The 16,003-nt window shown below is 36.3% G+C and overlaps 1 long non-coding RNA gene across 1 annotated transcript; it reads right to left on the bottom strand.

The window, feature by feature from the left end:
* Positions 1-406: 406 nt before the first annotated feature.
* Positions 407-12,057, bottom strand: LOC122136917. Its single transcript, XR_006154404.1, has 3 exons — positions 12,010-12,057; positions 685-768; positions 407-564 (listed from the first exon to the last, which is right to left on the bottom strand). It is a non-coding gene; the product is annotated as an uncharacterized LOC122136917 (long non-coding RNA).
* Between the last annotated feature and the right edge of the window lie 3,946 nt (positions 12,058-16,003).

The following is a 16,003-nucleotide window of genomic DNA, read 5'->3' on the forward strand; positions in this document are numbered from 1 at the left end:
GGGCCCCCTTGGGCTATGTACTTGAGTATAATGGTACCTGGTATAATGCATAAGAAATTTGTGTTTTTTAAGCACTTGTGCTGCTTTGTTTACAGCGGTGCCAAAGGAAATACTGTACTGCTTCTGCTCCATAAGTGCCACCGGTTGTCAGAGAGTGAATTTGCTTTTCATTCAGGCTTTCTGCTGTTTTTGTTTCATGCCGATATTTTATGTAGCATAAATTTCACAAACCCCTAAAGCCAGACTATGCTGTTTTTGTTTTAAATTGCAAAATTACAATTCACATCATTAATATCTTATTCACATCATAAACAGCTCATGCTTCATGCAGCATCTTTGTTTGGATAGTGATAGTTTGGAAAAACTATGATAAACCATGAAAACTACCAGTTTCTTGATCCACGGTAACAATGCATTACACACCTAATTATCAATTAAGGAATGACACAAACTCTCAATACATTCCATATGCATACGTTCCAACTGGGAGTTAGTTCCAGAAGAAGATGCAGGATTCTTTGAGATGTATCTGCTGAGGATGACACTGCACACCAGGGCCAACATCTGAGGATGCAGACAAACGCACAAAGCCAGCAGATCAGTATGTGTGCAGCACTGGACACACTTCCAGTGTTTGTGGATGTGAACTGATATAAACTCTAGTGTTTGTTCAGATGGACTTACCATGAGTCCAGCAATCCCTAGAAACCCAACCAACACCAGAGGCGCGTTGGAGTTGAACACATCCTGGATCACACTGGGACAGCTCTAACACACACACACACACACACACACAGACACACACACTGTGGCATGAGCATCTGCTTTGCTCCTAAAACATCACACATTCAGAAATAAAAGTAAAGACCCCTTCACACCATGGATGCTAACTATGATGATAAAGATATACTTTTAAAAAATCTTTCCAAATGTAAAAGAATCCACAGCACAACTATAATGATAACGAGGAATGATATAATTGGAATCATTTTCAGAATTGTTTCTTTCCAGCTGATGAATGATAAAAAACGCTGACATCAAATCAGAATCCATCCTGCTTTAAAGAGCTGAAGTACTCAAAGTGTTATAAAACTACAGCTCACTTAGAATAAACAGAATTTTCACTGATTTGGCTGCTAATATAATTATTGTTAGAGTTATTGTCAGCTGGTGAACAATAATGTAGTTTTGTGTTACAGTTATTGTCTACTGGTGTGAACACTAATATAATTATCGTTACAGTTATGGATACACACCTCTGATTGGCCATTGTGTTCACATGCTCAACACTTATGTCCGTGATTGGCTACAATGATCTTTAAATATACTGTATTGAACATACACATCTTTCATGCTCTTCACTGAGCGCTTACACACATACACACAGGAGCATTTGAAACAAGGCATCTATCAGCGGATCCCTAATATATCCACTGATAGATGGATCCTAATATAGCTACTGTTATATTAATGGTCCACTGGGGTAAAACTGATATAGTTATTGTTATGGTTATTATCCGCTGGTGTGAAGACTAATATTGTTATCATTATAGTTTCCTATCAAAAGTTACACTTGATGCTGCATATCATTACAAATATGAGAATATTCAAACAGGCCAAGAATTTGACTTAAATAACCTCAGTCAGTGACGTCACTGGAATGCATGCACCTGCAAGGTTATAAATAGTTGTGAAACAGACACACCTTTAGGTTTCTTTGTCTTCTGAGACTATTTTGTGTGCTGTGTGTGTCTTCAGTGTGTGCTGTTGTTTATAAAAAATAAAAATAAAAAGACCGTGGACATGTCTAGCAAGTGTGCTAAGACATGCTTGCCGCTAAAGTTCATGCTTCCCTTACCAAAAAGTAGTATACTTCAAGTTTATTTTATTAAGTATACTTAAGTAAAGTTCAAGTATATTTTGACTTTTTGTAAGTATAAGTCAAGTATACTTAATTGTCATTATAAGTATATATCTTAGAAGTACACAAAGCCCATTTCTGAGAAGTACATAAAAAGTAAACTAAAAGTATACTTTCCTATTTTTAGTTTAAATAAGTATACTAATAGCAGTGAGTTATTACCCATCGCCTTGTAAGGGTTATTTCTGAGAACGGTCTGCATGATTACTGGTTGGAGTGTCTGGATGAAGAGCACGCTGTTCTTGCCCTCGATGACGCTGAGTGTGAGCACTGTGAGTTATTACCCATCGCCTTCTTTCAGGAGGGGCAAGCCTCTGTGTCTTCATTAACCCGCTAGGACACATGTGTCAAACCCAAGGCCCACGGGCCTATTCCAGCCCGCCACATCATTTCATGTTGCCCGCGAGAGCAATCAGTAATAGTCTGTGCTGCTTTATATTAGAAATTGATCATAAACTGCATCTCCCACAATGCATGTTGATATTTGACTGTGAAGTGACACCATTCCGCCACTAAAATACAGTGTTTCCATATTATCATTTAACTAAGTGGTATTGAGAAACATCTACATATATTAACAACAAAATGTCCAAGAAGAGAAAAACTGACGCAGAAGGAAGGCAATTTAATGAAAGATGGGAAAGTGAATACATGTTCATGCTTCAAAGAGAAAAATATGTCTTTTGTGCTGTGAGGGAGTTTCGGTGGTGAAGGAGTACAATATATGTCACACTCTGACACCAGACATGGAGCCAAGTATGCCAAATTTAGCCTCCAAGAAAAAATAAATAAAAGAACTAAAAGGCAAATTTCAATCACAGGAGGATGTTCACAAAATTAAAAATTAATTGTCCAGTCATTTTAAATCTGTAGACTCGTTTTGAATTAATCCGAACTGAACGAATCTTTTGAACAGAATTACAAAATTTGAGTGAGATTAATAAAATAAAATCCACACTATTCGCGGTAGTGCTGTATCTCGGGGTTTGCTGCAGTTTGGTAATAGAGTTAATGAACAGTAATATATCACGAAGAACATAACATTAAACGTTGTTTGATGTCGTAATATGTTTTTTTTTTTTGTTATCTGTATAAACAAGATTTTTTTTTTTATCTGTGTTTTGTGTGTTTCTGTTTTCGGTGTCTTTTTGCCTCTCTCTTACAGTCACTCTAACAGGCCGTTGCTGATTTGCCTGTCAATCATCTGTGACGAGTTGATTGGCTGTGCCCTGTGAGGGCGTGATCCTCATCATCCCGATGCTTGACACCTGGGGAAGCGCTACTTGAGGGAGATGCTACTGCCAGTGCAGGAGAGAGACTTTTTGTTTTTAATTTCGCCTTGTGATGTGTCCTGTTTTGCTTTATTTGATTTAGTTTTGTTAAGCGAGTTTGTCATGTGAATATTGCCTGTTGTGACTGCCCTAAGAACTCCTTATGTGTGAGCTTTGAAAGTTTTAAACGGCTCTTCAAATCTGGGTTAAGCTAAGGAGGAGAGGGGTTTATATAAAAACATCACACGACACACACATACACATTTAGATTGAATTTTGTCTATGCACACTAGTTTAGGGATTTGTGCCACTCTCTGTATTTTTGGTTTGGTTAGTTAGAGCAGTTTAGTAGTTATGACATCGTGGATGTTGAAGACTTTTTCTTTGATCTTTTCTTTTTAGTTCAGGAGTAGATGGAAATGGTTTAGTTGGCTTCCTTTTTGATCGTTGTTATATTTTGTTTGGTACAATTCAGGTTTCCCCCTGTTTCTCCTCCGTTCCTAAAAAATTATCTTTGTGTAAATTATTGTTTTTCTTGATTTCTATTTTATGTAAACCCCCTTATTATTTTACACTTATTAAATTAACTTTTGTGACTATCTCGTGTCTCTCGTTTTTCTCAATTCAATACAGTTAAAATGTTGACAGAACCCCTAAAATGTCCAACTTCCCAATCCCTAGATTTTTAAGAGCCAAAGAAGGGTCGTAACCGTATTGAAAAGTGTTTTTTTTTTTTTTTTTTTTTAAATAGTTATTCTGTCATGTTTTCTCCCTTTCTTTCCGAACTGCGACAAATACCAGTCTCACTTCTCTGCAGAATGCGATATATCTGATAAACCAAAGCGCACCATTCCATGCACTCTAGACACTAATGGCAGCGCTTTGAATACACCCAGTTCAAAAACAGCCAGAAATCTGGAGTTATGATTGATGAGCAGCTGACTTTCTCAGACCACATTGCTAAAACGGTCCGGTCCTGAAGATTTGCTTTATTCAACATCAAGAAGAACAGGCCCTTTCTTCCGTAACATGCTGCACAACTCCTTGTTCAAGCTCTTGTTCTGTCCAGGCTGGACTATTGCAACGCTCTCTTGGCAGGTCTTCCAGCCAGTTCTATTAAACCTTTACAATTAATCCAGAACGCGGCAGCAAGATTAATTTCTAATGAGGCGAAAAGAATACACGTCACACCTCTGTTTATCAATTTGCACTGGCTACCAATAGCTGCTCGCATTCACTTGATTGTGCCATCCAAAAGAAGCATAACCACCACTAGCTCTGCACCCCTTTACCTGTATTCATTATTTCAGACTTATGTGCCCTCTAGAAGCTTGCATTCTGCAAGTGAACGTCACTTGATTGTGCCATCCAAAAGAAGCATAAAGTCACTTTTACGGACTTTTAAAATAAATGTTCCCTCCTAGTACCTGCCCAACTCAATCCGAGCAGCTGAGTCCTTAGCCATCTTCAAGAATCGGCTTAAAACACATCTCTTCCATCTTTATTTGACCCTCTAATGGGGCTTTTCAACTACATGGTATGGCAAGGTTCACTTTTGGGGGGGGTTTCCACTTGGTACAGTACCTGGTATTTGATGGTTTTTTTTTTTTTTTTAGGACCACCTCAGCTGAGGTTCCAAGTGAGCCGTACCGTTACCAAAACGTGACCTGTACGATCACAGATTGGCCGGAGAGAATTGTCATTAACTCCGACACTAACACAAAAGAACCGCTAGATTTACATCAGCACAGACAGCAAAGGATTGAACGCTAGTTTTGAATTAGCACAACTTTTTCTAACAACCAAAAAGTTTAGTTGTCTGTTGTGGAAGTACAGATGTTCCCCGCATTGATAGCAGAGGAGCGGATCCAGCGAGAGCCTGATGGGGCGACGTGGAATGAATTTGTTTTTTTTTTGTTGTTTTTTTTTTTTTAGGAGTCGGTGCAACTATACGACGTGAATAATCCCCCCCCACTCTAAAGCGATACTAAACTCACACAGTTCAGTCTAGGGCTGCACAATAATACCAACATTAATTATGAATTGCAATATTTTTATTGCGTTTTTTTTTTTTTTTTTAATTTTTTTTTTTTTTTTTAACAGTAAGGATCTCAGGGCGACATCATTATTAAAAGGCTTGATCAAACCACATCATTACATGGGTTGCAATAACAGTAAGGATCTCAGGGCGACATCATTATTAAAAGGCTTGATCAGTCCACATTATTAATAGGAACCCAGCTAACAAATAATAACGTTAAAGAATGGAATAGAATGGAAAGACATAGAATGGAAATAGAATTTCACTTATTGTTTTTTCTAATTTAACAATAAAATTAATCTTAACATTCCCAGAACGTTAACGTCTAACATTCCCATTCCATATATATATATATAGTATATATATATATATAAAAAAAATTACTTAAAGTAGGATCATCAGTACATTCATTTCTTACCACTGAAGTGTACAGTTTGTGCAGCGGTAACGTTACCTTCTTTTGATCCGTAAACAAAAACCCGCTCGATTAACATCATGTTCTCTTCAGTTAGGCATTTTAAATCCCTCCGAATCATATTACCTCTCATAAATATAGTATTTTAAGTATAATTCAATGAAGAAGATCGATAAAACGAGCAAGGCTCGAAAATGAACGAAATGAACCGAACGAAAATGACCGTTTAATTTTTAAATTCCTGAGAGCCCTGGTTTAATAACTGTCTCTGGAAGACAGGTGAAAGCGCGTGCTGGAGAAGCGCATGCAGATCAAAGGCGCTCAGTAAATGAAGATTAAACAAACCCACTAATTTTTTTATTTCTGTTATCACTTTACATTTAACCCTGGTTTAATATTATAATTTAAATTACATTTTGCTTGATCTAATTTCTGTATCTTAGTAAAATACCTGCATTAAACGAAATTCAGGTACTCTGTATAGTCATTTACATCTGTCTAATATCTGCGGAGTTTTCATTGGATATAGTTTATAGGTTTTATAAAAATACCCTAAAAATAACCATTAGAGAACATTCTGTATGAGTTACTTTTAGGCTGTTTAAAAAATAACCACCCTGCAACGTTCTGGGAAAGTTATTTTATGGTTACAAAAAATTTAACCTAAAAAGAACGTTTCCCTAATGTTAGTATTTGGTTCCCCAAAAAATAACCAAACGAGAACCCAAAACTAATGTTACGGGAATGTTCTGTGTTTGCTGGGAACATAACTCGGTCACTTCACTGCGCTGTATATTCTGCATGATATTGCATCCACTGTTTCAGGTATGTTAATTAATTTCTATTGTTTGTTTTTTTTCCGTTCCTTATACGCATTTGGCTGCCTCCATAAGGGAACTGTCTGTAAAAAGTAGTTCACATGTACAGGCCAAGTGGGGCACAAACGCAGTTTTGATTATTTCTCCCTGTCCCCTATTTATTATTCGCTCTCCCCTACACACACGGAAGGAGCATGAATGCATTTTCTGCACTGAACCTCGCGATGAGTTTAATGATGTTTTATTAACAAGGTTTGGGAGGAGCGTGTCAGATACTTAGCCTAATCAACACCGGAAAAACACAATCAAACCAGCTGAGAAAATTGCGATTATTGAAAGTAACAATTGTAAGAATAAAAAGTCAACAGACGTGAATGATATTGATATGGTTTAATTAAGGATGTCATTGGTGCCAATTGTTAAAACCCGTTAACTCATATTTATAATTTGTCTTTCAAAACAGGTGTATTCCCAAGCAAATGAAAATTGCTAAAATCATTCCAATATATAATCTGGAGAGAAAAATCAATTCACGGAATTATAGGCCATTGTCTTTACTCTCTCAGTTCTCTAAAATATTAGAAAAATTGTATGTAATTAGATTGGATAATTTAATTGAGAAGCGTGAATTATTGGTTGATAGTCAGTATGGATTTAGGGCAAACAGATCTACATCAATGGCATTAATGGAGTTAATTGAAGGCATTACCAGGACTATAGATAACAAACAATATGCAGTGGGAGTATTTATTGATTTAAAAAAAGCTTTCGATACAATCGATCATCGTTTTTTAACCAATAAACTGGAAAAGTATGGTATCAGAGGAGTTGCATTAGATTGGATGAAAGTTACATAAGTAACAGACTACAATTTGTCCAAATGGGGGAGTACAGATCGGAGTGCTTGGGTATCACCTGTGGAGTACCACAGGGGTCAATACTGGGCCCAAAATTATTTATTATGTACATAAATGACATATGTAGCGTGACTAACCTCTTAAAATTTGTGATTTTTGCTGATGATACTAATATTTTCTGTTCAGGGGAAAATCTGAAGCAGCTTTTGGAGGTGGTCACATCAGAAATTAATAAGTTAAAAATATGGTTTGACTTAAATTATCGTTAAATCTAGATAAAAACAAATTTATGCTGTTTGGTAATCGCAAAACTGACACTCAAGTAAAAGTTATGATTAATAATGTTAAAATAGAAAGAGTCTATGAAAATAAATTTTTGGGTGTGATTCTTGATCATAAAATTTGTTGGAAACCACATATCAAATACGTTAGAACAAAAGTAGCGCAGAGTATTGGAGTAATGGGGAAAGCAAGGCATGTATTTGAGTAAAAAAAAGCACTTTTTATTTTGTTACTGTTCACTTTGTGAATGCCTTATTTAAATTACTGTGTTGAAGTATGGGGCAACACCTACAAAAAACCACCTTACAAACATTAAGCACAATACAAAAAGAGCAATTAGGATAGTACAAATAAAGTAGGATATCATGAGCATACTAATTTGACTATATTTAAAATTGCACACTCTAAAGTTTAATGATCTCGTAAATTAAGACCGCTCAATTAATTTATTAAAGCAATAAATAACAGTTGCCTGGAAACATACAACAGTTATTTACATAAGAGGGTTGGGGGTTATAACTTGAGAGGGGATTTAAATTTGAGTCAACATAAAAATAGGACTCGGACACAACTCAAAAGTATTTGTATTCAATTTGTGGGGTGCTTTTGTGGAATGTGTCTGAGCAGTTCGATCAAACAAAGTGTTAATATGTTGCAATTAAAAAAAGTACACAAGTTTTGTTTTTGGTAGTATAGAAGCGGAGGAGGATGAAATGATAATTCATTATGGTGGTAAATGCTGCTTGAAAATGGTTTTTGTATATGCTGTCTTTTCTTTTCTTTTTTTTTAATCTTCATCTTAATATGAAGATAAAGCATTATTTAATTGTGTTTTTTTTTTTTTTGTATTTAAAAATGTCATGTTTGATTTATCTTAGTCGTATGTGAATTGGTTGTCGGGTAGTTACTGGGGTAGGGGGTAGGTCCTTGATAAGCCTAGGGGCTTCTACCTACTGCTTTTCGAACTTGTTGATTATTATGCTATAATTTATTTATTTATTCTTATTATTGGTTGGTTTTTTGTCTTTGGTATATTCATTGCTGCTGCCATTGTTTTATTTTTTTATTATTTTTGTTCGCAACATAAAGATTTCATATCCATATCATATCATATCATATCAAGTAATCAATACCACAGTATAAATACCGCTGACTTTAGCCGCTATCCACTGATGGTTTATCGGCATCCCATCTCCTCACTTTTCGAGTTCACTTTACAAACTAGATGGGGGTACTCTAGGGTCGGGTCATTCCCGAGCTTGGGCCCCTTCCGCTGGACAGCACGCCAAATACGCATTCTATACCTCAGCTATCATATGGCAAGCGTGACACTCATGAAACAACACTCACAGTGGGTTTACAGTTTCACTGCGTGTAAGCATGTTTATAGATTTATGGACACGTTTTTACACTAACATAGGATAATGTAAAACGTAAATATTAGTAGTGAAATTTCAGTTGTGCTATAAAATAAAAAATAAATTTCCTTTACTAAATTAATCCATACCAAAATTTTAATTAAGACTAAGCTTAAAGTAGGATAATGTCCAGTGTCAGTTTGTTTTTTTTTATCTCAAATATTGAGATGGGCCGTGAAATAGATTTATACTTGTCTAGGTGGGTCATGGAATGGAAATAAATAAATAAACACATATTCCAAAATACCAAACATAAATAAATTTAGATATATTCTAATGCAAATAAGAAACATTATGTACTTGGCATTAGGGATGGACGAATCGATACTGAAGTATCGATATATCAATACTGATGCGAGTCGCACAAGTATTGATACTCAAATAAAAAATATAGATACTAAGGTGTTTATTTACCAGTGATTGTTTATTAAACAAAAATAATGCCTACAATATGCCTTAAATTGGACAAATAACCTATGTTAGCAAATAATTGTGTGGAAGGGATTTCCCTGCTCATCTGAACACACGACAAATGTTGCAAGGCAGAAGCACATCAATTACAGAGAGCATTCACTCACTTCTGACAGGTGGATTTAAATAGAGCTCTCTGCGTTTCCAAGAGTAGCCTATAATAAGAAAGCATTTTTGGCAGCCCAGAACAATGCAGAAAAAACATAGGCTATACATGTATGTTTTGATTTATTTCACAATAAACCTATTGAAATGTGTACCCCCTGGTTTGTGCAGTCCATCGTATTTCAATTTGAATGTTAAAAGTTCATATTGCTCATGTTCTATTCTGTATCGTTAATATAAATCATTCACTCTCTGAATAAAAAGGTTGCATTTTATGCATGCAACAGCCTATTACAGGAAGTCCCTTATGACAATGAACGCATGTAAAGTGAACATAGTTTTACTATAGTATTTGTAGATTTCCTTGGTTACCACTACAGTAAACCTATTTTAACCATGTGTTAATAAAAATATAACCTAATAGTTTCAATTAAGGCGTATTGAATGTTAAAATGTATTTCAAATATAAAGTTAAGTAGGTAATGTTACACCTTGTACTCATAATAAATAAATTTCATAAGTCTAAAGTTCAGTTTAGAAGTATCATATCGATATCGAGATACGGCCCATTAAAAGTTGCGGGGAAGGGTATCGTATCGAAAACAAAATATGTGGTAGTCGGCCCATCCCTACGCGGCATAAATGATCTCCTACGCTGGATCAAGCCATGGGGGTCCATCTCCTCCTTCTCTTCTTCTAAGCGGGTAAACAAAAAGCTTATTCCTCTCAGCATGTGCGTCTTTCTGAGGTAAACTAATTTTCTTCTCAGCGTGTACCTTCTTCCAAATAAAAAAAAAGTGTCCGAATTGAACATGTTGCTGCTTTGTTTATAGAGGGTGATGTCAGCAGTTTACATGTTCGTGCATCTCATGCATCAGCCACTAACCTTTAACCTGAAGTATGGACAGTCTCTAAGGCTGTTTTTCTTAGGCTGTGTTTGATGTTTGAGGGTTGGTCTATACTGGTCACCTTTTGTCAGATTTTATACCTAGGTTTGGGGGGCGACTCCAGGCTACTAGAGTGCTTTCGTCCTAAATCACCCTGACATACTTCCTGCATCCCTGTGACTGAAAAGTTTCTGAAGGGGAACGTTCCTAGGTTATGTCTGTAACCATGGCTCCCCAAACGGAAAGAGACACTAAATCACCCTGACATACTTCCTGCATCCCTGTGAGTGCTTATTTCGACCTATCAGAAGCTAACAATGTTTACACCAAATGCAATTTTAAGCTTCCTGGTCACTATGTCACCCTGGCCGTGATGTCCTGCCACTCTATTAGACTGATTTCAAATGTGCTTCAGAACATGGTCACGCAGAGGCATTCCAAAAGCACACATATATAACATCACAACCACCAACAATCATTATATAAAAAACCACATAAATAAAGGTGATTGACTTGGACTAATGTTACTTATTGCTATAGTTATCTTCTGTTGGTGTAAACACTAATACAGGTGCATCTCAGTAAATCATTAGAATGTTGTGGAAAAGTTTCAGGATCTTAAAGCCCTGCAAAGAGTAGTGTGCTCAGCTGACTGCATCTCCAAAACATCTCTCCCCCTCTCTGCAAGACATCCACACCACGAAATGTACAGATGCATCTCAAGAACTTTAAACTTTATTTTTAAAACTATAAAGAACTTTAATTACTTGAAATAAAAGAAACTCTATAATTAAATAAATTCAGTGCACACAGACTGAAGTAGTTTAAGTCTTTGGATCTTTTAATTGTGATGATTTTGGCTCACATTTAATAAAAACCCACTGATTGAATTTATTTAATATACGAGTTTCACAATTTAAGTTGAATTACTGCAATGAACTTTTCCATGACATTCTAATTTACTGAGATGCATCTGTATTTATTGTTATATGAAAGGAATGGATGTGTGGCCAAATACGGTGACACATACGTGGTATTTGTGCTCTGCATTTTACCCATCCAAGTGCACACACACAACAGTGAGTAGTGAATAAACACACCGTGAACACACCCAGAGCAGTGGACAGCCATTTTTGCTGCGTCACCCGGGAAGCAGTGGAGGTTTCGGTGCCTTGCTCAAGGGTCTCACCTGAGTCGTGGAATTGAGGGTGGAAGAAAGCATGGGTCATTCACTCCCACCACCAGCAATTCCTGCTGGACTTTTTTGGTTACAAGTTCAACTCTCTAACCGTTAGGTTACTGCCCCAACAGTTAGCTAGTGTGAACACTAATATAGTTATCTTCATAGTTATTGTCCACTGGTGTGAACACTAATATAGTTATGGTCAGCTGGTGTGTATGATAATATAATTAATCCATAGTTATTGTCCCCTGGTGCGAATAGCTACAATAGTTATTGTTTATCTTTATGGTTCTAGTTTGGTGATGTGAACAGGCTTTAAGACAAACAGGAATTGACTCACAAGAAATGTGCTCTGCTTCTGGAAGTTGCCTTCTGGACAGGTGTCACGCTGTTCACCCAATGCCACAGCAGTCAAAACTGGCACAACAACACACACGCAAGCTGTTAAATTATGTTTCCACTGGTTTACCTCCATCATGAGCAATAACTCGATGTCCTTATAATGTGGTGTGTATCAGGGTCCAAACCAAACCCCATCCCCAATATACAGATGTCCTCATAATTCAAATCATTAAATATTTATTTATGTTCTTCTTTAAGAGTATGATTATGGTTAGAGTTTAAAAAAAATATATTGGATCAGAATAAAAAACCATTATGCGTTATAGGATGTCGTCATAATCATAGGAGTATCAAGGTTAGGGTGAACATACTTCTATTTTTTCCCAGACATGTCTTGGCCATGACTTTTAATTGCCTAAAATGTCTGCATTTTGGCTTTGTTTTTCTATTAACGGTCAGATGTGTTTAAATTGAAGGTGTGCTGTCTCCCTTCACCCATCCTCACCACTTTCTACAGAGGAACCATAGAGAGCGTGCTGACCAGCTGCATCACTGTCTGGTACGGGAACTGTAGTGCAGCAGACCGCAAGACCCTCCAGCAGACAGTGAACACAGCTGCAAAGATCAACAGTGCCCCTCTACCCTCCATCCTGGACATTTTCCTTACATGATGCTCCAGCAAAACCCACAGTATCGTGAAGGACCCCACCCATCCCTCCCACAGTCTCTTCCAGCTCCTACCATCAGGAAAGACGTGGTACCGGAGCATCAGAGCCCACTCCCGCCAGACTGCTCAACAGCTTTTTGAACTCAAGTTCAGGGCTCTGAACTTCAAATAAATGAAAAAACTCCTTTTCAGTCTATGTATAGGTAAACATTTATATATAGTATATCCACATTCAAAATCTGTAGGTTAGTTTGTTAATAAATACAGTGTTTATGTGTAGCCATTTGTATAGTTTGTATTTAGTTTTTTAGTTTATGCATATGCACATTTATATATAGTATTTAAAGTCAAAATCTGTCAGTAGGTTTAGTTTTTAGTATAGGTATAGTATTATGTGAAGCATTTGTGTAGTCTGCATTTTTTAGCTTATGTATAGGTAAACATTTATATATATTATTTAAAGTCAGTATCTGACAGTGGGTTAGTTGTGTATAGGTTTATACTGTTTTACTTCATTGTTGTATGTCTGTATTTACGTAGCACCGTAGTCCTGTGAGGCACGACATTTCGTTCCACTGTATGCCCACACATGAAGCAGAATGACAATAAACCTCAACTTGAACTTGAACTTTACCTATGCTCTCTATAGTGCTCATACATAATGTATATGTGTATTTGCTTTGATTTGATTTGATCAAAAGTCATTGGTTGTGTATGTACAATGTCTGCACGTTATTGGTTAAAAACCTCATTTTCCAGTCATTACCTTCGGCAGCTATGAAAAACAATAGCATAAGAAAGATGATATCCAGCAATTTAGAAGTATGGTCACCCTAATCAACGTGTGTTTGTGTGTGTGTGTGAGAGAGAGAGAGAGAGAGACTTACAGTTTTATGTAATAGTCGTGAGGATCATGGTTTTCGTTGGAACTCCTGGTGCGCGGGATTCTGAGTGTAGATCTTGCGGTAGAGCTCTGACAACTCATCTGACGTCCTACAACAAAAAAAACTCTCAAATGCTTTCAAATCTGCAGTATTATACAGATATGTTCACATGATCTCTGTGTTTACTTACTTGTCCACTCTTTACGAAGGCTGTCACACCTACTGCAAATGTTTATGATGATCAGAAAGGAAAGCAGGCCAGAAAACTGAACATCAGAAAAACAGAAATATTTGTTCAGTACATAAATATATTTAATCTAATACAGGTCAGACAATTTTGTCAAAGTTAACCCTTAAAAGCTATCCATTTGAGATGTACATTTGGCTGTTAGTGTCTCCAGAGATCCCAGACCTTAAATGTGAAGTTGTTACACAATTATGTAATATAATTTTTTTTTTTTAATATCACTCAACATTTACTTAACATTACTCTACATTTATGCAGTGTTTGTGGGATTTAATTATCGGGATGGGATGTCATTTTTAGAGTGGAATGAAAAATGCCGGTGTCATGAGACACAGTAGCGTTTTCACATGGTAGTTCGATGCTGACGCCGAACTTTGAGTGTTTGAATCTTCTGTAGAATCGACTGATTAAGTTTTTGGAGTGCTTGGTTCTCCCACTGATGGTTTGGAGAGATTCGAGTCAGCCGCTGAAGTCGTGTTGGGAGCGTTTGATTCTCCCGCATAATATAAAATGGAGAAAAAATAATAAGCAAAACAATCTAAAGAAAGTGTAAGTGCAACTTTCCTGTTGTGTTGTTGTTTGTGTTGTTGTTTGTTCTAAAATAAAGAAGTTGATAGTTATTCTTGTGCTAATGGTACTTCACTTGTTTGTGTTTAGGGGTGGTTTTTGTTTTCTTTTTTTGGAATTGGATACTGTTTCGAACTACCTATGCTCAACAGACATTTCGTAATGCGTTTGGGGATTCACGCCCTGAAACGATGGTAAGTTCAGCAGACATTTCTAACCCTATTTGATGATTCAAGATGAGTGGATAAACATTTTTATTAGGTTCCTTTGAGACAGTTTTTTTTAAATTATTTAAAATTGTCTGGAGTAGCTACCAGGCTGGCACCTCATATGAAAAATCGGTGTCAGGACACTTATGAAAAACTGTTCCATAATTCCTATTAAACTCAAAAGAAAAAAAAAAACAAGTTGAAATAAATGTAATTTTATTTTATTATTGTTAATATAATTTGCTATTTTAATAATAAAGACGACAGACTGCTTTATTATTATTCATTTCCATGTTCATTTACAAGCTGCCAGCGTTCTTAAGTCATTATATTTCCCGTGGCATTTGGGGGAGGGGAAGATGGTTGCATCCCATACCGTCACAGCCCTACAGTGAACTTTTTATATCAGCAGACAATATTCCATGCAAAAATTATCCCTACAAAATAACAGCATCACTGATATTTTTGGTGGAGTAAGCAATTTATTCTAAAGAAATATTTTTTCATCAGTGTTCTATCAGTGTATGTATGCACTATCTTTTGAGTCAAATTCTTACATTTAATCAGTTCATTAGAATAATAAGACATTTGGGCTGTTACCAAAGCAAATAAAACAAAGATTTTTGATTACCTTAATCCGGCTAAAGTCATAATCAAAGTTAACACTAATTGAATAAAGACATGGAGTATTCCTATTTTAGTCACATTATTGAAGTGCAGAATAGACATATAATAGACATGTAAACACCTTAATCAAATTATTACCACCGTGTAGGACTTTTCGCTGCATTTTGCGACAGGATACACACACGGCAGTGGTCAACACCGCCATTGTCTGTATGCACGTACATGTAATTAACTACACTTGAAGCTTTCATAAAATTAAAAATTAAACACCCAAAACTGTACATGGCATCATGACGAATAAGCACTATAAATTTATACGGGAAATTCACCATCATCGAATCTGTCTGTGATTACAAAAAAGAAACAGAGGAAATGGAGACAAAGTAAATCCAGAAGAACTGTAGCAACGTCTTCAAGACATTTTAAGAAACCTGCATCCAAAGCTGCAGTACTGTGAGAAGGTTTAGGCGCTTTTTTGTAAATATGCTGTAAAGTAAGGATGCTTTCAAAAATACTGTCATAAATGGATTTTATTTACCAATTAACTTCTATTAACTACATCAAATCAATATTTGGTGTGACCAACCTTTGCATTTAAAACAGCTTGCACATTGTTTTTCAGGTATTTGCAGGAAGGTTTCTTCAAGCGTCTTGGAGATACGACCACAGTACTTCTGGATTTAGTTTAATCTGTTTCTTCATGTAATCACAGACAGATTCGATGATGGTGAGATCAGATCTCCATGTGGAGCACCGGCTGTTCATTAATTAATTAACATGCACGTGTTTAA

Source organism: Cyprinus carpio, chromosome B3 (assembly GCF_018340385.1).
Source record: "Cyprinus carpio isolate SPL01 chromosome B3, ASM1834038v1, whole genome shotgun sequence".
Lineage (NCBI taxonomy): Eukaryota > Metazoa > Chordata > Actinopteri > Cypriniformes > Cyprinidae > Cyprinus > Cyprinus carpio.